This window comes from Heptranchias perlo, chromosome 2, assembly GCF_035084215.1.
Source record: "Heptranchias perlo isolate sHepPer1 chromosome 2, sHepPer1.hap1, whole genome shotgun sequence".
Taxonomy (NCBI): domain Eukaryota; kingdom Metazoa; phylum Chordata; class Chondrichthyes; order Hexanchiformes; family Hexanchidae; genus Heptranchias; species Heptranchias perlo.
In genome coordinates, this window is record NC_090326.1 from 25,076,169 (window position 1) to 25,101,862 (window position 25,694).

Genomic DNA, 25,694 nt, shown 5'->3' on the forward strand with positions numbered 1-25,694 from the left:
AAATTTTTCCTCATCTCGGTCCTAAATGGCCTTCCCTTATCCTGAGACTATGCTCCCTAGTTCTAGACTCTCCTGCCCGGGGAAACAGCCTCTTGGCATCTACCCTGTCAAGCCCTCTAAGAATTTTATACGTTTCAATAAGATCACCTCTCATTCTTCGAAACTCCAGAGAATATAGACCCATTTTACTGGGTGAGGGAGCACGGAGTAGCAGCTATCGACAGAGTCTGGTTTCGACAGTCTATAATTGGGAATTTGGTGAGTGAGGGGATTTTTAAGGGTTGATCTTTATCTAAAATTTGACTAAGTTTAGCATCAAGCATTTAACTTAAATTTAATCTTAACTTGCAGTTTTCAGTTAGTGGTAAACAAGCAGCCTGAAGTGGCAGTTGGTCACCTAGTTAATTAGGTGACTGGTTAGAACTGGTAATCTACTGTCAGCTGGGGCTGACTCAGGTGATTGGCATTCTAGCTAGCATAAATTCAGAAGGGTTTTGCTAACGCATGGAGTGAGGGAGCACAAAGTAGCAGCCATTGACAGAGTCTATAATTGGGAATTTGGTGAGTGAGGGGATTTGGTGCAGTAAGGGGTGAGGAGCATTTGTTTAGACAACAGAGCGGAGAGGGGCGTACCGAGAGCGGAGAGGGGCGTACCGAGAGCGGAGAGGGGCGTACCGAGAGCGGGTCACAGCAACGACAGAACAAAACTGCAGTGTGACGTCGCAGGTAAGGCTGGTCGGTGATTGGTGGTGATTATCTCTTCTGTTTTCTTCTTTCTTAGGACTGTGGGCTCAGTAACTTATAGCATAAAACTAAATTTAAAAAAAAACTAAACTTAATTTAGTTATAGCAAGTTGTGTTTTTTAGTGAACCAAGGTCCCTAGAATAGTTAACATTCTCTAAATTAAGAGTAATTTAAAGGAGTAAACTCCTTAAAGGGAGTAACTAACGAGCTTAATCTATGTGGGAAGTCATGGACACTACCAGTGTCCCTGGCGACCATGTGTGCAGGAAGTGTGTCCAGCTGCAGCTACTGGCTAACCGTATTTCGGAGCTGGAGCTGCGGGTGGATTCACTGTGGAGCATCCGCGATGCTGAGACTATCGTGGATAGCCCGTTCAGTGAGGTGGTCACACCGCAGGTAAAGATTACGCGGGCAGAAAGGAAATGGGTGACCGCCAGGCAGAGTAAGAGGACTAGGCAGGTAGAGCAGGAGCCCCCTGGGGCCATCTCCTCTCAAACAGATATTCTGCTTTGGATATTGTTGGGGGAGATGGCTTATCAGGGGAATGCAGCAAGAGCCAAGACCATGGCACCACGAGTGACTCAGCTGCACAGGAGGGGAGGAAAAAGAATGGGAGAGCAATAGTGATAGGGGATTCCATCGAAAGGGGAACAGATAGGTGTTTCTGCGGCCGCAGACGTGGCTCCAGGACGGCATGTTGCCTCCCTGGTGCCAGGGTCAAGGATGTCACAGAGCGGCTGCAGGACATTCTGAAGGGGGAGGGTGAACAGCCAGAGGTCGTAGTTCATATCGGTACCAACAACATCGGTTAAAAAAAGGATGAGGTCCTGCAAGCAGAATATAGGGAGTTAGGAAATAAATTAAAAAGCAGGACCTCTAAGGTAGTAATCTCAGGATTACTCCCAGTGCCACGTGCTAGCGAGAGCAGAAATAGGAGAATAGACCAGATGAATGTGTGGCTTGAGAGATAGGAGGGAGGGGTTTGAATTCCTGAGGCATTGGGACTGATTCTGGGAAAGGCGAGACCTGTACAAGCTGGACGGGTTACACCCAAGCAGAACCGGGACCAATATCCTCGCGGGGGCATTTGCTAGTTCTGTTGGGGAGGGTTTAAACTAGTATGGCAGGGGGATGGGAACCAAAGGGCAGGTACAGATAGGACAAATTCGGACCAGGAAACGGGAAGTAGAAAAGCAGTTAGTGACGTAGTTAGCGACTCCTCAGAGGCAAAAGAAGCAAAGGTTAAATAATGTTCAGCACAGGAATTTGACGGGGTTAAAGGGTATAGACTTCAATGTAAGGAGTATTACAAACAAAGCAGATGAGCTAAGGGCACAGATAGACACATGGCAGCATGATATCATTGCTATAACGGAAACCTGGCTTAAAGAGGCGGATAATTGGCAGCTCAATATCCCTGGATATAGAGTTGTCAGGTAGGATAGAGTGGGTGATAAAAAAGGAGGGGGGGGGTAGCATTATTGGTTAAAGAATCAATTACAGTTGTGAGAAGGGATGATATGCTAAATGGATCATCAATCGAAGCCATATGGGTTGAGCTAAGAAATAAAAAAGGGGCAGTCACACTACTAGGAGTGTACTATAGACCCCCGAATAGCGAAAGGGAGATAGAAGAAAAACTATGTAGGCAAATTTCTGAATGCAAAAATAAGAGAGCAATAATAGTAGGGAACTTCAACTACCCGAACATCAACTGGGATTCAAACAGTGTGAGAGGCACAGAGGGTGCAAAATTCTTGATTGGTGTCCAGGAGAACTTTTTTAGCTAGTACGTGACAAGCCTAACAAGAGGGGATGCAATTCTAGATTTAGTCCTGGGAAATGAAGATGGGCAAGTGGGTGAAGTGACAGTGGGAGACCATATTGGGGATAGTGACCACAATTCAGTTAGTTTTAGCATTATTATGGAAAAGGACAGAGTTAAATCAGGAGTAAACATTTTAAATTGGGGGAAGGCAAATTTTACAGAACTAAGAGGTGATTTGGCAGAAGTGGACTGGACACAACTACTTGAAGAGAAATCAGTGGCAAACCACTAAAAAGTGAAATTCTACAGGTACAATGCAGACACATCCCCTCAAAGGAAAAGGGTGGCACTGCCAAATATAGTGCCCCCTGGTTGTCTAGACGTATACGGGGCAAAATAAAGCAGATAAAGAAAGCTTATGACTGTCACAGAAAACTAAATACTGCAGAAAATCTAGAGGAGTATAGAAAGTACAAGAATGATGTAAAAAAGGAAATAAGGAAAGCAAAGAGAGGGCATGAAAAAATATTAGCTAGTAAGATTAAAGAAAACCCAAAGATGTTTTATCAATATATTATGAACAAGAGGATAGCTAAGGAAAAGGTGGGACCTATCAGGGATGATAAGGGTAACTTGTGTATAGAAGCAGAGGATGTGGGTAGGGTTTTAAATGAATATTTTGCTTCCGTATTCACAAAGGAAAGGGATGATCTGGACGTAGTAGTTAAAGAGGAGAGGTGTGAAATATTGGATAAGGTAAACATAATGAGAGAAGAAGTACTAGAGGGATTGGAATCCTTGAAAGTTGATAAGTCACCAGGGCCGGATGGATTGTTTCCTAGGCTATTGAAAGAAACCAGGGAGGAAACAGCAGATGCTCTGAGGATCATTTTCCAATCCTCACTAGATACAGGGGAGGTACCGGAGGACTGGAAGACTGCAAACGTAGTACCATTGTTTAAAAAGGGTACGAGGGAAAGGCCGAACAATTCTAGGCGGGTCAGTCTTACCTCGGTGGTGGGCAAACTATTAGAAACAATACTGAGAGATAGGATGAACTGTCACTTGGAAAGGCATGGTTTAATCAGGGATGGTCAGCATGGATTTGTTCAGGGAAGGTCATATCTTACAAATCTGATTGAATTCTTTGAGGAAGTGACAAGGAGGACTGATGAGGGTAGTGTAGTGGATGTTGTCTACATGGATTTTAGTAAGGCATTTGACAAGGTCCCACATGGCAGACTGGTCGGAAAAGTAAAAGCCCATGGGATACAGGGAAATGTGGTGAATTGGATCCAAAATTGGCTCAGTGACAGGAAACAATGGGTAAAAGTCGATGGATGTCTTTGTGAATGGAAATCCATTTCCAGTGGTGTGCCACAGGGCTCAGTGTTGGGTCCCTTGCTGATTGTGGTATATATTAATGATTTGGACTTGAATGCAGGGGGCATGATTGGCAAATTTGCAGACAACACAAAATTGGCCGTGTAGTTGATAGTGAAGAGGATAGCTGTAGACTCCAAGAAGATATCAATGGGTTGGTGGAGTGGGCGGAAAAGTGGCAAATGGAGTTCAACCCGGAGAAGCGTGAGGTAATGCACTTAGGGAGGGCAAACAGTAAAAGGGAATACGCAGTAAACGGGAATATATTGAGGGATGGAGGAAGTGAGAGACCTTGGACTGCATTTGCACAGGTCCCTGAAGGTGGCAGTACAGGTAGATAAGGTTGTGAAGAAGGCATATGGAATGCTCTCCGTTATTAGCTGAGGTTTGGAATACAATAGCAGGGATGTAATGATGGAACTGTATAAAACGCTGGTAAGGCCACAGCTGGAGTATTGTGCGCAGTTCTGGTCACCACATTTTAGGAAGGACGTAATTGCTCTGGAGAGAGTGCAGAGAAGATTTTCAAGAATGTTGCCAGGGCTTGAAAATTGCAGCTACGAGGAGAGATTGGATAGGATGGGGTTGTTTTCCTTGGAGCAGAGGAGACTGAGGGGAGACTTGATTGAGGTGTACAAAATTATGAGGGGCCTAGATAGAGTAGACAGGAAGTACCTGTTTCCTCTAGCGGAGAGTTCAAGAACTAGAGGACATAGATTTAAGCTGATTGGCGGAAGGATTAGAGGGAACATGAGGAAAAACTTTTTTACCCAGCGGGTGGTGGGTGTATGGAATTCGCTGCCGAATTGGTGATAGAGGCAGGGGCCCTCAACTCTTTTTTAAAAAGTACCTGGACCTGCACCTAAAGTGCTGTAAGCTGCAGGGCTACGGACCAGGTGCTGGAAGGTGGGATTAGAATGGGCACCTGGTTGTTCTTCGAGCCGGCGCGGACACGATGGGCCGAATGGCCCCCTTCTGTGCTGTATCTTTTCTATGGTTCTATGCTGGTGATGATCCTGAATCGATGCCCTCTTGTATTCTGATTCACTGACCAGTGGAAACAATCATAGTGTCAAGGAATCTCACAGCACAGAAGAAGGCCATTTGGCCCATCCTGATTGTGGCGGCTCTTTGAAAGAGCTACCAATTAGTCCCACTCCCCCCCCCCTGTTCTTTCCCCCATAGCCTGCCAATTTTTCCCTTTTAAATATATATCCAATTCCCTTTTGAAAGTTACTATTGAATCTGCTTCCACCACCCTTTCAGGCAGTGCATTCCAGATCATTACAATTCTCTGACTAAACAATGTTCCATTTTTTTTTTACCCCTCTCAAAACATTTCATAATTATGAAAAAGCCCTATTAGGATCCCCCTTAACTTTCATTAACCCTGTGAAAAAAATTGCCCCAATTTTTCAAGCTTACTTCATAACTATAATCTTTCTTGCCTGGCGCCATTCTAGTGAATCATCGCTGTATCCATTCCCATGGTTAATGTGCATCCTATAACAGCGTGTCCAGATTTACACAATATGGCCGAACCAATGTCTTATCACCTCCACTCCCACCTTTAAATATCGACAGGCTGAGTTTTCAGGCCCCTGCCCAGCGATACCAGGTCGGTAGTGCCCCAAAAATGGTGGGCAATGACCGACCATCCCGTTGCCGTGGCAATGTTTGCTGGGGCTTATACATGGGCGGCCAGAGCACCTCCCCGAGTCAGGTGGGCGGCCCATTTAAAATGCTAATCAGGGTCCTATGACGGACGCAGGACCCTGACCGCCATCTTTGGCTTGAACTGTTGGGGGTGGGGGGGTGGCATGCGCTGTATATTAGCTGGCAGCCCCGTCCAAGAGGATCCAAAAGTAAGTCCCTCTTTGTTTTTGTGGGGCCAAGAGGAGCAGGAGTGCTCCTCCAGGCTCCACGAAAACAGCCTGGACTGCTGGCGCTCCGGCTTCCCTCCTCCCTCCTCCCCCTCCAGAAATGGCCCCCGCCCCAATGTATCTGCACCCCTGGATCTTCCTGTTCTTGGTCTCTGTTAAAAGCCTTCACTGTTCTTTTTCCCAAAGTGTACTGTTCCATATTTCTCTCTCTTCTCACTCCGCTAACCTGTCTGGGACATCCTGATTTCTTGCGCACAATTTGCCACACCCTAAATTTCGTATCATCGCCAAATTTGCATATCGTTCCTCTTGAGGGCTGAAGGAATCTCTCCTCTATCCCCCTATATCTTTAGATGTGCCTGAAATTGTGTCACCCTTCCTGGTCATATGTCCCACTCCTGACACTTTACTGATGTGGACAACTCTAGCAGTGCCACAGTGTGATACTGTAGGGCGATTCCCCATGGGGTAAGTTTGTGATCTCCGTTATCCCATTATAGGAAGTTGCCTGAAGGGGGTTCTCTGCTATTTGACTGGGTAGGAGGGAGAAATGGCTCTTGCCTAGAAAAGGTTAGTAACACTGGAAGACTTGAGGAGCAGGAGAGGGGAGAACATTAAAAAAAATATATAAAATTTACAAAAAAATACTCATATTTTCCACTCTCAAAGCTGGCAACAGCCCACAGTACTTTACGGCTAAATTTTCCTGTCAGCCTGACTTGTAGAGACATTTACAATAATTTCTTTCTGCCTGTGACATCTCCTCTCTATAGCCGATGCAAATTAGCTGCAACTTTGCAATAATTTTGATTTACAGCTTCAGTAGAGACTGACAGCCAGCTCCACACTTCATCACCTGGGAGGCGTTCTTTAGAAAATTACCATAAAGCCTTCTTTGCTCGTCAATAATTCAACACCCCGATCCTCTTAATTTTTTTTTGCCTCAAGAAGCAGAGCCGTACATGAGCATATGATTTATCTCATCACTCTCTGCGGCATGTATTAGATTGTAATGTACATTTTTTTTTCATTTCACTTCATGTCCCTTTGCTTGATGCCGCCCTTGTCATTTATCAAGCGCCTCTCTGGGATCTTAACAAAGATGGAAATGAAAACAGAAAGTGCTGGAATTACACAGCAGGCCTGACGACATCTGAAAGGAGAAAAGATTGGTTAACATATCAGCTGTAGACCCCTCATCAGCACAGTTCTGTTGTTCTATCAGTTAACTTGTCTCTTCTCTTTTCGGATATTGACAGATCTGCTGTATATTTCCAGCACTTTCTGTTCTTATTTTAGATACCCAGGGCGCTAAATTTTGGCGCTGCACGGCCTCGCCAACATCCAAGATGGCGTCTTGGATGTGCACGCACGTTTCCAGCGTGACATGTGCCAGACGCCATCTTGGTATAGGAGTTAGCGCAGGCACAGATAACGAACGCTGGAATCATGTAAAGTAGGGAGAAAATGGCTTCAATCAGCGTGCAACGCTGATTTAAAGTGATAGACACCATTTTGGGATTTAACTCTCAACTTAATGCACAGTCTTAACCCTGACCATCTGAACGTGTCTTAGAGTGTCTGTAGGACCACCCCACTGGTGCTATTTAAAGGGACCATGCAGGATTTACAGGTTAGTGGCTGGGTTATCGCTTCTGGCTGCAGAGACATTTGTAACTGTTTTTGGAGGTCTCCTAGACTTTTTTTTTATTCGTTCACGGGATGTGGGCATCGCTGGCAAGGCCGGCATTTATTGCCCATCCCTAATTGCCCTTGAGAAGGTGGTGGTGAGCCGCCTTCTTGAACCGCTGCAGTCCGTGTGGTGACGGTTCTCCCACAGTGCTGTTAGGAAGGGAGTTCCAGGATTTTGACCCAGTGACGATGAAGGAACGGCGATATATTTCCAAGTCGGGATGGTGTGTGACTTGGAGGGGAACGTGCAGGTGGTGTTGTTCCCATGCGCCTGCTGCTCTTGAATACTAGGACACGGGGACAGAGCCTAACATTTAGAGCCAGGACGTGCAGGAGTGAAGTTCGGAAATGCTTCTACACGTAAAGGGTGGGAGATATTTGGAACGCTCTTCTGCAGATGGCAATTGATGCTAGCTCACTTGTGAATGTTAAATCTGAGATTGATAGATTTCTGTGAACCAAGGGTATTAAGAGATATGGGGCTAAGGCGGGTATAAGGAGTTAGGTCACAGGTCCAGCATGATCTCATTGAATGGCGGAACAGGCTCGAGGGGCTAAATGCCACTGCCACTTGCTGACTCCAGATATGCGCCACCTTCTCCTGCAAGTAAGCAGGATGTGTGTCTGAGTGATATGCCTGTCATGGTTGAATAGCTGCCAGTGTGTGTAGCCTGTGAGTTGTGGGCAGGCGGCTCGAAACATGGTAATGTGTAAGGGTGAGAGGAAGTATCTGGTTGGAAGAGTTGAGTACTGATGGGAAGTGTTTGTTGGTAGGTGGGTGCTAGTTGGTAGAAGATGCCACTTGATGCCACTTGACAGTTGACCTCACTCACCTTGACCTTCCTGCACTGCATCCATGTTCCTGATTCTGTGCGCCTGGCATTGACTTCAATCCAATGCGTTTTGAGTATATGTCTGGAGGGCCTTTTGCTCCCGCCTCCCCACCGTGGATGTAGGATGTCCCTCCTTCTGTCCACCTCTGGTGCATCAGCAGAGAACCTTGGTGCACGGACTCTCGCAGGCCTGGTACAAACTCAGATCGGCAGATTGGTGAGGCCTGGCATGCAGATTGGAGGATGTGTGATTTAGTGGTGTGCAACCATTATTCAATGTTTTAACATAACTCATCAGTATGTAAACATAGGGGTGGTACCTGCACCTGTGCTTTACGTGTGCGATGTTTGATCTCCGTTAAGACTCTGTGCAGACATCAGGCTGTTATATTCAGCAAATAATAGGTACCAGCTACCTTTTAAGAGATTTCTAACAGACAGCCTGCCTTTAAGAGATTGGAGCCCCCGCCCCCGCTGACGGAAAGTGCAAATTGCATGGAATCCTCGTTCAACGCTGATTTCTAACGTAGATGCAGGTAAGTCCTGAAGCCTGACGAAAATCTCGTCCTGCCTGTGCAGGGGCCATTGGGCGCAGGGTAATAGCGGATCGTGCTACCCCCGCCCAAAGACAGGCCCTATCCAATTGTGCCCCCCAATATTTGCAGGGTTTTTTCTATATCGACAAAGATCAGTTTAATCCCTTTGTGGTTACTAACATGAATCCAGTCTGCAGCACAAATCAAATTGGGTTTTCTTTCCTCAGCTACTTAAATAGATATGGCTTAAGTCCGAAATTTCCCTTGAGTATAGAAGACTGAGGGGTGATCTAATCGAGATGTTTAAAATGATAAAAGGATTCAATAGGGTAGATAAAGAGAAACTATTTCCTCTGGAGGGGGAATCAAGAACAAGCGGACGTAATTTTAAAATTAGAGCTAGGCCGTTTAGGAGTGAAATCAAGGGCATGGTTTTAGCTCGGAGCCGGGAACTCAGTGGGTGGGTAGATGTTCACGTGGGGAACCCAGAAGTCAAGTGAGTGTATCGTATTCCGGGAACGCGGCTCGATTAAAGGCAAGTATTTGTGCTTTCGGATTTCTACGCAACAGCCAGCCAGATTGACAGGCTGACTGCCTGTCGGGAGGAAAAGGAGACACAAATTGGAGAGGGGGGGGGTGGGAGAAGGAAAGATCGTGGGCTGTGCACGATATCGGGGGGGTGGGGGGGCCATGCAGGACAACAGGAGGGGACTTTGGCAAAGACTGGGGGGGGGGGGGGGGAAGGTTGGGTGGAGTCCACCATCGAGGGGGGAGGGGGGGAGCCACCATCCAAGTGTAGGGGGGGGGGAAGATCACGACAGGTGAGCTTGTTGGTCCTGGATGAAGCACTCCTGCTCCTCCGGGCTCACAAGCAGTGCATTAAAGGTACTCGCCTCATGGATCTGGCCCTTCTCACCTGCTTTTACCTGATGTGACTCAGAAGCGATGGGAAACCCATTCATGGAAAGGTTACATTTATTTTACCTTTTTTAATACACAAAAAAATTAAGTGCCTCAATTATGGCAATGAGATACATCGCCCCTTTAACAATCCAACTACTGGTTTTAAGTGGGGACATAACTTCATAGAATCATAGAAATTTTCGGCGCAGAAGGAGGCCACTCGGCCCATCGTGTCTGTACTGGCCGATAAAGAGCTATCCAGCTAAATCCCACTTTCCAGCTCTTGGTCCGTAGCCTTGAAAGTTACAGCACTTCAAGAGCACATCCAAGCACCTTTTAAATGAGTTGAGGGTTTCTGCCTCCATCACCCTTTCAGGCAGTGAGTTCCAGACTCCCGCCACTCTCTGGGTGACAAAAAATGTCCTCAGCTCCCCTCTAATCCTTCTACCAATTACTTTAAATCTATGCCCCCTGATTATTGACCTCTCTGCTAAGGGAAATAGGTCCTTGCTATCCACTCTATCCAGGCCCCTCATAATTTTATATACCTCAATTAAATCTCCCCTCAGCCTCCTCTGTTCCAAAGAAAACAGCCTATCCAATCTTTCCTCATAGCTAAAATTCTCCAGTCCTGGCAACATCCTTGTAAATCTCCTCTGTACCCTCTCTAGTGCAATCACATCTTTCCTGTAATGTGGTGACCAGGACTGTACGCAATACTCAAGCTGTGGCCTAACCAGTGTTTTATACAGTTCCAGCATAACCTCCCTGCTCTTATATTCTATACCTCAGCTAATAAAGGAAAATATCCTGTATGCCGCTTTAACCACATTACCTACCTGTCCTGCTACCTTCAGGGATCTGTGGACATGCAATCCAAGGTCCCTCCGCTCCTCTGCACCTCTCAGTATCCTCCCATTTATTGTGTATTCCTTTGCCTTGTTTGCCCTCCCCAAATGCATTCCCTCACACGTCTCCAGATTGAATTCCATTTGCCACCTTTCTGCCCACCTGACCAGTCCATTGATATCGTCCTGCAGTCTACAGTGTTCCTCCTCACTATCCACTATACAGCCAGTTTTCGTATCATCTGCAAACTTCTTAATCATGCCCCCTATATTCAAGTCTAAATCATTGATATATAGCACAAAAAGCAAGGGACCTCACTTGAAACAGCCTTCCAGTCATTAAAAACACCCGTCCACCATTACCCTTTGCTTCCTGCCACTGAGCCAATTTTGGATCCAACTTGCCACTTTCCCTTGGATCCCATGAGCTTTTACTTTTCTGACCAGTCTGCCACGTGGGACCTTGTCAATAGCCTTGCTAAAATCCACGTAGACTACACCAAACGAGCTACCCTCATCGACCCTCCTCGTCACCTCCTCAAAGAATTCAATCAAGTTCCATTCGCAACCCCACAGATAATGAAGCAGTCCGTGCCCGCATGCAGCAAGACCTGGACATCCAGTCTTGGGCTGATAAGTGGCAAGTAACATTCGCGCCAGACAAGTGCCAGGCAATGACCATCTCCGACAAGAGAGAGTCTAACCACCTCCCCTTGACATTCAGTGGCATTACCATCACCGATTCCCCCACCATCAACATTCTGGGGGTCACCATTGACCAGAAATTTAACTGGACCAGCCGCATAAATAGTGTGGCTACAAGAGCAGGTCAGAGGCTGGGTATTCTGCAGCAAGTGACCCACCTCCTGACTCCCCAAAGCCTTTCCACCATCTACAAGGCACAAGTCAGGAGTGTGATTGAATACTCTCCAATTACCTGGATGACTGCAGCTCCAACAACACTCAAGAAGTTCGACACCATCCAGGACAAAGCAGCCTGCTTGATTGGCACCCCATCCACCACCCTAAACATTCATTCCCTTCACCACCGGCGCACCGTGGCTGCAGTGTGTACCATCTACAGGATACACTGCAGCAACTCGCCAAGGCTTCTTTGACAGCACCTCCCAAACCCATGACCTCTACCGCCTAGAAGGACAAGAGCAGCAGGCACATGGGAACAACACCACCTGCACGTTCCCCTCCAAGTCACACACCATCCTGACTTGGAAATATATCGCCGTTCCTTCATCGTCGCTGGGTCAAAATCCAGGAACTCCCTTCCTAACAGCACTGTGGGAGAACCTACACCACACGGACTGCAGCGATTCAAGAAGGCTGCTCACCACCACCTTCTCAAGGGCAATTAGGGATGGGCAATAAATGCTGGCCTTGCCAGCGATGCCCACATCCCAAGAACGAATAAAAAAAAAAGTCAGAAACTATCTTCCCTTAACAAATCCATGCCGACTGTCTTTGATTAATTCGTGCCTTTCTAAATGACGATTATGACATTCGGAAATGACTTCCGGGTTTCAGATGCACGCGCATCCTAACGCACCTGGGTTAAACCCGTAAGTGGGCACGTTGGAGCCGGGTTGCTGTCCCACTTCCAAGCACTGTAATTTTTACCTCCCACCCGCCCCCAACCCACCCGTAATTTGGGGTTAAAATTACCCCCCAGGAATCACTTCTTCACAGAAAGGGCAGTGGAAATCTGGAACTCACTCTGAGTTCCAGATTGATAGATTTTTGTTAGATAAGGGTGTCAAGGGATATGGAGCAAAGACGGGTAGGGGGCATAGTCTCAGAATAAGGGGTCGCCTGTTTAAGACGGAAATGAGAAGAAATTTCTTCTTCCAGAGGGTCGTGAATCTTTGGAATTCTTTACCCCAAAAGGCTGTGGAGGCTGAGTCATTGAATACATTCAAGGCTGAGTTAGACAAATTTTTGATCAGCAAGGGAGTCAAAGGATATGGGGGAAAAGGCGGGAAAGTGGAGTTGAGGTAAAAATCAGATCAGCCATGATCTCATTGAATGGTGGAGCAGGCTCGAGGGGCCGAATGGCCTACTCCTGCTTCTATCTCTTATGGTCTTATGGGTAAATGGAATTGAGGTGCCGATCGGCCATCAACTAATCGAGGGGCTGAATGGCCTGCTCCTGTTCTTATGTTGGGACATCCAAATGTCAGTCTGAAATTATAAGTTATTTGTTAATGACAGTCTGTTGTGGGAGGGCATGAGTAAATTTTCCCCCTCACATCACATTCGTTGAACGGAGCTTGGACCTCTAATAAAAACCGAAAATGCTGCAAAACACTCAGCATCTGTGGAGAGAGAAACAGATTTAATGTTTCAGGTCGAGGACCTTTCATCAGAATTCAACCTTTGTATTGGATTCCCGGCTCTCGGTCCTTCATGATACTTCTCCACTGAGATCAACTCGTTGTTTTGGTCCTTCGTTGCGCTTCTCTCTCTGACACACCCCAGATATTTTTGGGCAACCCACACACACAAAAACGAGTCCTTATCTATGACTGGTATCTGCACCTTGCCAGAAATATCCCGATGAGACCCCAGCACTCCGATTATAACGGGCCGAAATGAATTACTACTGTTTAACAATTACTCCCCAACCATCAGCAAAAACACATGGCTGGATTTCTGACTCACTGAAGGCAAAATACCAGTCATATCCACCACGATTTTTTAAAGCAAAAACAAAATAAGCAGTCCTGGAGCATTTGAAAAATAGCAAAAATGGAAGAATGTGCTACAAAAGAAATTGTAATGTTTAAAAATGTTTTGTACATTTGGAACTTGGATAATAATAAGTTATGTTATTTGTGTATCATTATGTTCAACAAAGCAAAGCTAGAGGACAGCTGCAAAGTAAAGTTACAGACTATATTTAGTGAAACCCCTGTACCACTAACCTGTGCAGAATTCAGTGTGGGGATGGGAAAGTATGAAACTGCCCAAGAAAGACATTGGTAAGCTGGATTTCTCCATAACTCAGCAATATACAGTTGCCAACAATCAGAAGAGGATTTTGTTTATCAGTAAATTATTGCAACTTACCACTTTTGAACAGAGCCCCCCTTTAATTCTATTTCTTCAATTCTGGTCCAGCATCACCTCAAATTTAAAATTCTCATCATAGTGTTCAAATCCCTCCATGGCCTCATCCCTCCCTATCTCTGTAACCTCCTCCAGCCTTACAACCCTCCGAGATCTCTGCATTACTCCAATTCTGGTCTGTTGTGCATCCCCAATTTCCTCCACCCCACCATTGGCGGCCATGCCTTCAGCCGTCTAGGCCCAAACTCTGGAATTCCCTCCCTAAACCTCTCCACCTCTACCTCTCTCTCTTTTAACAACAACTTGCATTATATAGCACCTTTAATGTAGTAAAATGTCCCAAGGTGCATTAAGATGCTCCTTAAAACCTACCTCTTTGACCAAGCTTTTGGTCACCTGAACTAGTATCTCCTTATGTGGCTCAGTGTCAAATTTTGTATGATAATCGCTCCTGTGAAGCTCCAAGTGATGTTTCACTACGTTAAAGGCATTATATAAATGCAAGCTGTTGTTTTATTCAATTGGGGGATGATTGACACTGCTCACTCAAGTAGAAAAACTGTAAATGTGTACATGAGAGCAGCTGTGGCGGCGGAGCAGAGGAGAGGGAGCAGCCCATAAAAAGGCGGGAGTCGAAGGCCCGAGAGGAGCTGAGGCAGCGGAGCAGAGGAGATGGAATGATCCATAAAAAGGCAGGAGTCAGAACGCGAGCATCAGGGAGAGAGAAAAAAAAACAGTGATGTCAGCACAAGGGAAGGAGCTGATTAGTGAGTAGCCGGTGAGTGTTTTTTTATGTACTTAGTTTATATCCAGTTAAGTTTAGGTATTAATATAATAAATCGAGGCATGGCAGGGCACCTCAGTCCCATCGAATGCGCATCCTATGCCATGTAGGAACTCCAGGATGCTTCCTGTGTCCTGGACAACCACAGGTGCAGGAAGTGTCATCAGCTGGAGGAGCTCGAGCTCTGGATTTCGGAACTTGAGCAGCAGCTGGCATCACTGCAGTGCATCAGTGAGGCTGAGAGCTACGTGGATAGCACGTTTCTGGGGAGGTGGTCATCCCACAGCTTGAGAGTGCAGGCAGAGAGGGATTGGGTGACCGCCAGACGGACAAGGAGCAGGCAGGTAGTTCAGGAGTCCCCTGAGGGCATTTCACCCTCTAACTAATATGCAGTTCTGAATACTGGTGAAGGAGAGGGTCCCTCTGGGGAGTGCAGCCAGAGCCAAGACCACAGCACCATGGGTGGTTCAACTGTACAAGGGTGGGGGTGGGGGGGGGGGAGGAAGATCAGAAGAGCAATAGCGATAGGGGATTCTATAGTTAGGGGAACAGACAGGCGTTTCTGCGGCCACCGACATGATTCCAGGATGGTATGTTGCCTCCCTGGTGCCAGGGTCAAGGAGGTCACTGAACGGCTGCAGAACATTCAGGAGGGGGAGGGTTAACAGCCAGAGGTCGTGGTCCATATCGACATAGGTAGAAAGAGGGATAAGGTCCTGCAGTCAGATTATGGGAGCTAGGAAAGAGATTAAGAAGCAGGACCTCAAAGGTAGTAATCTCCAGATTACTCCCGGTGCCACGTGCTAGCGAGTATAGAATAGGAGGATACAGCAGATGAATGCATGGCTGGAGAGATGATGCAGGAGGGAGGGCTTTAGATTCCTAGGGCATTAGGACCAGTTCTAGGGGAGGTGGGACCTGTACAGGCCGGACGGGTTGCACCTCAGCGGAGCTGGGACCAATGTTCTCGCGGGAAGGTTCACTGGTTCTGTGGGCGGAGAGGGGAGTGTTAAACTAATTTGGCAGGGGAATGGGACCAGGATGCAGCATTGGAAAAGAGAAACAAGGTGCACAAAGGATTGGGAGAGAAAGATAGCACAATAGAAATAGTACGGTGGTAGATGGGACCAGACTAAGGGAGATTACAAGAAAGTCTAAGATAGGTTTACAGTGCATGTGTGTAAACGTAAGAAACGTGGTAACCAAGTTTGGTGAGCTGCAGGCACAATTAGTCACATGGGAATATGATGTGGCGATAACTGAGACCTGGCTCAAAAAGGGCAGGATTGGGTACTAAATATTCCTGGATACAAGGTGTTCAGGAAAGATAGGGAAGGGAAGAAAGGTGGTGTGTGGCAGTTTTGATTAAGGAGAATATTGCAGTGCTGGAGAGAGAGAATGTCCTGGAGTGGTCAAGGACAGAATCTATTTGGTTAGAGTTAAGAAACAATTGAGGTGCCATTACATTACTGGGTATATTCAATAGGCCACCAACTAGTGGGAAGGAGATAGAGGAGCAAATTTGCAGGGAAATTAGAGAGGTGTAAAAGCCATAGAGTAATGACAACTGGGGACTTCAACTACCCTAATATAGACTGGGATAGTAATAATATAAAGGGGCAAAGAGGGGGACGAATTTTTGAAGTGTGTGCAGGAGAACTTTCTTGACCAGTATGTTTCTGACCCAATGAGGAAGGAAGCATTGCTGGATCTGGTTCTAGGGAATGAGACTGGCCAAGTGGAGCAAGAGTCAGTGGGGGAACATTTAGGGAACAGCAATCATAGTATCATAAGGTTTAGAATAGCTATGGAAAAGGACATGGACCACTCTAAAGTAAAAATACTCGATTGGAGGAGGGCCAATTTCAGTGGGATGAGAACTGATCTGGCCCGGATAAATTGTAATCAAAGATTGGCAGGCAAAACTGTAATTGAACAAAGGTCGGCCTTTAAAGAGGAGATGGTTCAGGTACAGTTTAGGGATATTCCCACAAGGAAGAAAGGTAGGGTAATTAAAAACACATCTCCCTGGATGACAAAATAGATAGAGAGTAAGATGAAGCAGGAAATAGGGGCATATGACAGAGGTCAGGTTGATAACACAAGTGAGAACCAGGCTGAATATAGGAAGTTCAGAGGGCAATTGAAAAAAGAAATAAGAGGGGCAAAGAGAAAGTGTCGGAATAGACTGACGGCTAACATAAAAGGAAATCTAAAAATCTTTTACCGGCATGTAAACAGTAAACGGGTAGTAAGAGGAGGGTGGAGCCGATCAGGGACCAAACAGGAGATCTACTCATGGAGGCAGAGGTCATGGCCGAGGTACTAAATGAGTATTTTGTATCTGTCTTTATCAAGGAAGAAGATGCTGCCAGAGTCTCAGTAAAGGAAGATGTAGTTGAGATACTGGATGAGCTAATAATTGATAGAGGTACTTAAAAGGCTAGCTGTACTTAAAGTAGATAAGTCACCAGGTCCGGATGGGATGCATCCTAGGTTGCTGAGGGAAGTACGGGTGGAAATTGTGGAGGTACTGGCCATAATCTTCCAAACATCCTTAGATACTGGGGTGGTGACTGAGGACTGGAGAATTGCAAATGTTACACCCTTGTTCAAAAAAGGATGCAAGGATAAACCCAGCAACTATAGGCCAGTCAGTTTAACCTCAGTGGTGGGGAAACTTTTAGAAACCATAATCCAGGACAGAATTAGCAGTCACTTGGACAAGTGTGGATTGATTAAGGAAAGCCAACATGAATTTGTTAAAGGTAAATCTTGTTTAACTAACGTGATAGAGTTTTTTGATGAGGTAACAGAGAGGGTAGCAATGCTGTTGATGTGGTATTTATGGACTTTCAAAAGGTGTTTGATAAAGTGCCGCATAATAGGCTTGTCATCAAGATTGAAGCCCATGGAATAAAGGGGGCAATGGCAGTATGGATGCACAATTGACTAAGTGACAGGAAGCAGAGTGGTTGTTTTTCGGATTGGAGGGAGGTGTACAGTGTTGTTCACAGGGGTTGGTACTAAGAACACTGCTTTTCTTGATATATATTAATGACTTGGACTTGGGTGTACAGGGCACAATTTCCAAATTTGCAGATGACACAAAACTTGGAAGTGTAGTGAACAGTGAGGAGGATAGTGATAGACTTCAAGATGATATAGACAGGCTAGTGGAATGGGCAGATACGTGGCAGATGAAATTTAACACAGAGAAATGCTCAGTGATACACTCCAGTAGGAAGAATGAGGAGAGGCAATATAAACTAGAAGGCACAATTCTAAATGGGTTACAGGAACAGAGAAATCTGGGGGTATATGTACACAAATCGTTGGAAGTGGCAGGGCAGGTTGAGAAAGCAGTTAATAAAGCATATGGGATCCTGTGCTTTATAAATAGAGGCATAGAGTACAAAAGCAAGGAAGTCATGATGAAACTTTATAAAACACTGGTTCAACCACCACTGGAGTAGTGTGTCCAGTTCTGGGCACCAGACTTTAGGAAGGATGTGAAGGCCTTAGGGAGGGTGCTGAAAAGATTTACTAGAATGATGCCAGGGATGAGGGACTTTAGTTACGTGGATGGACTGGAGAAGCTGGGGTTGTTCTCCCTGGAACAGAGAAGGTTGCGAGGAGATTTGATAGAGGTATTCAAAATCATGAAGGGTCTAGACAGAATAGATAGAGATAACTGTTTCCATTGGCAGAAGGGTCAAGAACCAGAGGACATAGATTTAAGGTGATTGGCAAAAGAACGAAAGGTGACATGAGGAAAAACTTTTTTTACACAGCAAGTGGTTAGGATCTGGAATGCACTGCCTGGGTGGTGTTGGAGGCAGATTCAATCATGGCTTTCAAAAGGGAACTGGATAAGTACTTGAAAGGAAAAAATTTGCAGGGCTACAAGATAAGAGCAGGGGAGTGGGACTAGTTGGATTGCTCTTGCAGAAACCCGGCAAGACTCGATGGGCCGAATGGCCTCCTTCCGTGCTGTAACCTTTCTATGATAAAGAGAGCATGCAACAATTTTGCAATGAGTAGCAAACTTTAGAAATCTCCCCCTCCTTTATTTGTATTACTGCCTTTATTTAAATATCTGTCTTATCAATTTATAATTCATATTAATTCCACACAACAAATTCCACTCACATCCAAAGCCAGTGACAAACCCATCTTCTTAAATATGGACCATGAACTTTTCTCAAAGTGATTCAAATGAATTCTCAGAATAGGCAGCCTTGTGTGTCACAGATAAAGTACCGTCAGCTTCCAGTTACTTATAGCTTAATTGTATAATATTTTTCCTCTCATTCATGTGTAGCTGAGGCTCAGTCTGGACGTACCGAATCATATTGACCGGCCCCACCCCCCACCTCCCTGTATTCTGGTCTCACGAGGTGAATTTCCTCCTCTAGAACACCTCAGTGAAAAGGTTAGTGTGAACACAAAAATAGAACACAAATAGCCACTTCAAGGGGCAGTTAAGAGTCAACCATGTTGATGTGGGGACTGGATTCACATCTAGGCCAGACCGGGTAAGGACAGCAGGTTTCCTTCTCTAAAGGACATTAGTGAACCAGTTGGACTTTTACGACAATCCGGCAGCTTCATGGTCACTTTTACTGATACCAACTTTTTATTTCCAGATTTTTTAATGGCTTCCTGAAGTGGTAAAGCTGAAATTAGGACCTTGATGTAATTCAGGCTCATGGGCATGAAGTCACCAGCTCTGTAAATCTGGCCAGCAGGTGTTACCCCAGTGAGTCTAGAAACCCCAAGCTGAAGGCTTGTATGTATGAAGCCTCACATACAGTAATCACATGTTCGGAACAGACAAGAGGGTTTACCTGCAGTGCAGGTGATTCCAACACATTGGTGTGGACCTATTCCACACCATTCCGTGGCACAGCAGGTTGGATCTCTGATGTGTCATTGCGCAGTTTATCCACAATGTATTAACCATGTGCACTATCTCTGAAAAGGAATTGAACTGTGGTTTTTCTGAAGCAGGCGTGCAGTGTGTTGGTGCTGACTTCTCTTGCCTGCCATCAACCATTGCATACCCGTTCTGAATAATTGTAAACAATTTTACAACACCAAGTTATAGTCCAACAATTTTATTTTTAATCCCACAAGCTTTCGGAGGCTTCCTCCTTTTCACATCGTTCACCTGACGAAGGAGGAAGCCTCCGAAAGCTTGTGAATTTAAAATAAAATTGCTGGACTATAACTTGGTGTTGTAAAATTGTTTACAATTGTCAACTCCAGTCCATCACCGGCATCTCCACATCCTTCCTCAGGTGAACGGTGTGGAAATAACATTTTCGAATCCTTCGCATTTTAAAATCACAGAATAATGCCTGGTGATTACTGCCCGTTGCCAAGGCAATCACAGTGAGCAGACAGAAAGGTGTCACCTAAAAAGGCCACCGAATATACAAACCCCCAAAAACAAAAAGAGAGAGAGAGAGATAAGGAAGACAGTCAATGACCCGTTATATTAAAAACAGATAACATTTGTTCGCTGGTGGGGTTACGTGTAGTGTGACATGAACCCAAGATCCCGGTTGAGGCCGTCCTCATGGGTGCGGAACTTGGCTATCAATTTCTGCTCGATGATTTTGCATTGTCGTGTGTCTCGAAGGCCGCCTTGGAGTATGCTTACCCGAAGGTCGGTGGCTGAATGTCCATGACTGCTGAAGTGTTCCCCGACAGGGAGAGAACCCTCCTGTTTGGCGATTGTTGCGCGGTGTCCGTTCATCCGTTGTCGCAGCGTCTGCATGGTCTCGCCAATGTACCATGCTCTGGGGCATCCTTTCCTGCAACGTATGAGGAAGACAACGTTGGCCGAGTCACAGGAGTATGAACCATGCACCTGGTGGGTGGTGTCCTCTCGTGTGATGGTGGTATCTGTGTCGATGATCTGGCATGTCTTGCAGAGGTTACCGTGGCAGGGTTGTGTGGTGTCGTGGACGCTGTTCTCTTGAAAGCTAGGTAATTTGCTGCGAACGATGGTCTGTTTGAGGTTGGGTGGCTGTTTAAAGGCGAGTAGTGGAGGTGTGGGGATGGCCATAGCGAGGTGTTTGTCCTCATTGATGACATGTTGAAGGCTGCGGAGAACATGGCGTAGTTTCTCCGCTCCGGGGAAGTACTGGACGACAAAGGGTACTCTGTTGGTTGCGTCCCGTGTTAGTCTCCTGAGGAGGTCTATGCGATTTTTTGCTGTGGCCCGTCGGAGCTGTCGATCGATGAGTCGAGCGTCATATCCCGTTCTTACTAGGGTGTCTTTCAGCGTCTGTAGGTGTCCATCGCGTTCCTCCTCGTCTGAGCAGACCCTGTGTATTCGCAGGGCCTGTCCATAGGGGATGGCCTCTTTGACGTGGTTAGGGTGGAATCTGGAAAAGTGGAGCATCGTGAGGTTGTCCGTGGGCTTGCGGTAGAGTGAGGTGCTGAGGTGCCCGTCTTTGATGGAGATTCGTGTGTCCAAGAAAGAAACTGATTCTGAGGAGTAGTCCATGGTGAGCTTGATGGTGGGATGGAACTTGTTGATGTTATCGTGTAGTCTCTTTAGTGATTCCCTGCCGTGGGTCCATAGAAAGAAAATGTCGTCGATGTATCTGGTGTATAGTGTTGGTTGGAGGTCTTGTGCAGTGAAGAAGTCCTGCTCGAACTTGTGCATGAAAGACTACACGATAACATCAACAAGTTCCATCCCACCATCAAGCTCACCATGGACTACTCCTCAGAATCAGTTTCTTTCTTGGACACACGAATCTCCATCAAAGACGGGCACCTCAGCACCTCACTCTACCGCAAGCCCACGGACAACCTCACGATGCTCCACTTTTCCAGCTTCCACCCTAACCACGTCAAAGAGGCCATCCCCTATGGACAGGCCCTGCGAATACACAGGGTCTGCTCAGACGAGGAGGAACGCGATGGACACCTACAGACGCTGAAAGACGCCCTAGTAAGAACGGGATATGACGCTCGACTCATCGATCGACAGTTCCGACGGGCCACAGCAAAAAATCGCATAGACCTCCTCAGGAGACTAACACGGGACGCAACCAACAGAGTACCCTTTGTCGTCCAGTACTTCCCCGGAGCGGAGAAACTACGCCATGTTCTCCGCAGCCTTCAACATGTCATCAATGAGGACAAACACCTCGCTATGGCCATCCCCACACCTCCACTACTCGCCTTTAAACAGCCACCCAACCTCAAACAGACCATCGTTCGCAGCAAACTACCTAGCTTTCAAGAGAACAGCGTCCACGACGCCACACAACCCTGCCACGGTAACCTCTGCAAGACATGCCAGATCATCGACACAGATACCACCATCACACGAGATGACACCACCCACCAGGTGCATGGTTCATACTCCTGTGACTCAGCCAACGTTGTCTACCTCATACGTTGCAGGAAAGGATGCCCCAGAGCATGGTACATTGGCGAGACCATGCAGACGCTGCGACAACGGATGAACGGACACCGCGCAACAATCGCCAAACAGGAGGGTTCCCTCCCAGTCGGGGAACACTTCAGCAGTCATGGACATTCATCCACCGACCTTCGGGTAAGCGTACTCCAAGGCGGCCTTCGAGACACACGACAACGCAAAATCGTCGAGCAGAAATTGATAGCCAAGTTCCGCACCCATGAGGACGGCCTCAACCGGGATCTTGGGTTCATGTCACGCTACACGTTACCCCACCAGCGAACAAATGTTATCTGTTTTTAATATAATGGGTCATTTGCTGGCTCTCTCTGCCTTCCGGATGTTTCTGCCTCTCTCTGTGTTTTTTTTCTCTGTTTTTTTTCCCTGTTTGTTTTTTTGTTGAATGTGTATTCGGAGGTTCTGCAGGTAACACCTCTCTGTCTGAACACGGTGATTGCCTTGGCAACGGGCAGTTGCAGGGGCAGTCTGTAAACACCATGTATTATTGTTCAATATGTATAAATGCGTAGGCTTCAAGGAGATCTTGAAACATTTGCCTGAGGAAGGAGAAAATCTCCGAAAGCTTGTGAATTTAAAATAAAATTGCTGGACTATAACTTGGTGTTGTAAAATTGTTTACAATTGTCAACCCCAGTCCATCACCGGCATCTCCACATCATAACTTTTTTTAGTTCATCAAAGTGTGGGATGCGAGTGGGGAATGGAACACCTTGCTGTTTCAAGCCCCCCTGGTTTCGGTATGAAATACTCGTAGAAGAAAAACAAAAAAAAGTTGGAAAGACGGAACAGGTCAGGAAGTCTTTCTTTCTCTCTAGTTTATCCTACGGCACCACTGAGTGCCAGTGCATTGCTTTTTACTGTTCTGTAATCCTGTGTTTGAGACATGGAAGCCAATGAAAAGTAAAAACCGGGTGGTGTGTAAAATGGGCAACTGATCTGATCTGATCACAAGTTAGATTAAAATGACCCCCATAGAGAAGAATCATTTTACAGTCAGGAAAGGACCAGAATTAACTGTGATGCCTAGTGGGAGAATAACTTACCAATGCTCACTATCAAAGCTCACACATGAATAATAGACATTTGGATGAGGCACCATGCAGCAGCCAGTGCCAATGGAATCATACCCCAACAACAAGGGGAGAGCAAAATATAAACCAGCAAAATATTAAAAAAAACATTTAGTATCTACAATCTAATGTGCTTAACACAGAGGGGGAGAATTTAATATCAAGTTGTTTTTGGCACATCAGCCATCTAAAAATTATTTTGTTGCTTAGTGGTGCCTCAGGCATCAAGCTAATACTGCCACGACACCGTGCTTAGCAGCAGACCAGAAGGGAAATGTGCTGAGGCACTGTGTGTGTGTGTGTGTGTGTGTGTGCTTGTTTGTGTGTTTGTATGTTTTTGTATGTGTTTTTGTGTTTGTTTTTTTGTATGTCGATTTTTGAGTTTGTTTTTGTGTTGGTGTGTGTTTTTGTGTGTTTGTTGGGGGAGATGAATGGTCAATCAGAATACCACCAAACATTTACTGACACAAACTGCATTCATGTTGTGAACTGCAGAACGCATTTTTGCCGGAGGATAACATCATTAGAATTCAGCTTAGAATGTGGCAAATAATCTTAGCTCATCTTTACATTTTAATGGCTCTGTTTTAAAAAAAAATTGCAGGGTTAGCACAGGAGAAGCAGATACCATGCTGATTCCAAGAGACACATTCACCCTGGAGGGCTATGATTTACAAGGCTGCTTTTTACATATTTAATCTACTGATTGCGTCTCCATCAACTTCCATAATCTTCGTCTGATGTCCTTGATTCACATCAGGTATGCCAGAGACATTTTGAGACTTAAAAAGCTTTAGATTTTGTGCATTTTTATCTGTGAAATAATAGTTTATTTGTTTAACAAGGACTGATCATCCACTTCATGGCATTTGGTTAAAAAAACCTGAATTTTGGGACTGAGTGTCTTACCAATTCCCATTCACCCATCACCCCTGTGCTCGTTGACCTACATTGGCTCCTGGTCCAGCAAAGCCTCGAATTTCTGTAACCGCCTCCAGCCCTACAACTCTCCCAGATCTCTGCACTCCTCCAATTCTGGCCTTTTGCACATCCCTGTTTACCTTCACCCCACCATTGGCGGCCGTGCCTTCGCCTGTCTAGTCTCAGCTCTGGAATTCACTGCCTAAACCTCTCCGTTTCTCCACTTCTCTCTCCTCTTTTAAGACGCTGCTTAAAACCTACCTTTTTGATCAAACTTTTGGTCACCTGCCCTAATATCTCTTTATGTGGCTCGGTGTCACATTTTGCCTGATTACAATCCTGTGAAGCGCCTTGGGACGTTTTACTACGTTAAAGGCACTATATAAATGCTAATGCTGCTTCTTCTTCTTCTTCTTCTTCTTCTTCTTGTTGTTGTTGTTGTTGTACAACAACATTTCCGTGATATGCCTTCCTAATATTTTCATCACCAGTGGCTGGGATACAAATAGATGATGGTGTCTCAGTAGTTGGCTCATCTTAAAGCTACAGTGCCCCATGAATTCATGCCTATGGCTTTAAGGTGTCCAAAACATCTTAGTCCTGAAAATCCATGGGGGTTCCACCGGTCTCCTGTTGTAATTCCAGTGGGAGATGGGTGGAACTCGCTAGTAAACAGCAAGGTAAACGTCGCTGTGGCGGGGCGGGGTGGGGAGCGTAGGGGCAGAGACTCCCTACATGAGGTGTTCCCAATTCCCCGGCACAGTATCAGAGACCAGTGTGCCCAATGGGATGAAGCATCACCAGCCTCCAGATGGACACAAGTGGACCTCACCTGGGTGGTATCCAGACTAGAAAAGCAGCCTGGACGCCTGAAGACAGGTTAAATCTTGATCAGTTCCCCTTACACAGGGGGCCGACCAAGGCATGGTTGGGCTGAGGGAGGGAGGTGGGGGCGGGGGTTGAGTACACCCCACGGTTGTCTAGCGCTGGATTTTTCCAGATGAATAGAGTAGGCGGGTGCAATTTAAGTTCCCCCCCCGCCCCCCCCCCCACTGATCCCACAAACTTCGGCAGTTTGGAAAGCACCAGCAAGGATTTTTGGGGCACTCATCATTTATAAATGTTATAATAGCTGTTACAGGCTTCCTTCCTCCAGTGAAAGGAATATGCAAGTTTTTTTTTTCAAAATCCAAACATCAACAATAAATGCAAACTACGGGTTGTGGTCAGGTGCGGCCCTCACACAGTACGAAGGTGTCAGCCTTGGCTCAGTGGGTAGCACTCTCGCCTGAAGGTCATGAGTTCAAGTCCTGCTCCAGGGACTTGAGCACATAATCCAAGCTGACACTTTAGTGCAGTACTGAGGGAGTGCTGCAGTGTCGGAGGTGCCGTCTTTCGGATGAGATGTTAAACCGAGGCCCCATCTGCCCCCTCAAGTGAACATAAAAGATCCCATGGCACTGTTTCAATGAAGAGCTGGAGTGTTCTACCCTGTGTCCCAGCCAATATTTATCCTTCAACCAACATCATTAATACTGATGATCTGGTCATTATCTCATTGCTGTTTGTGGGACTTTGCTGCGGACAAATTGGCTGCCGTGTTTCCTACATTACAGCAGTGACTACACTTCAAAAATACCTCATTGGCTGTTAAGTGCTTTGGGACGTCCTGAGGTCGTGAAATCTGTATTAAATAAATGCAAGTCTTTCTTTCTTATGGTGAATCGGCAATCCGTTTTATACTGCAGCCATCGAAGTCATTGGAGAAGGAAACGGGGT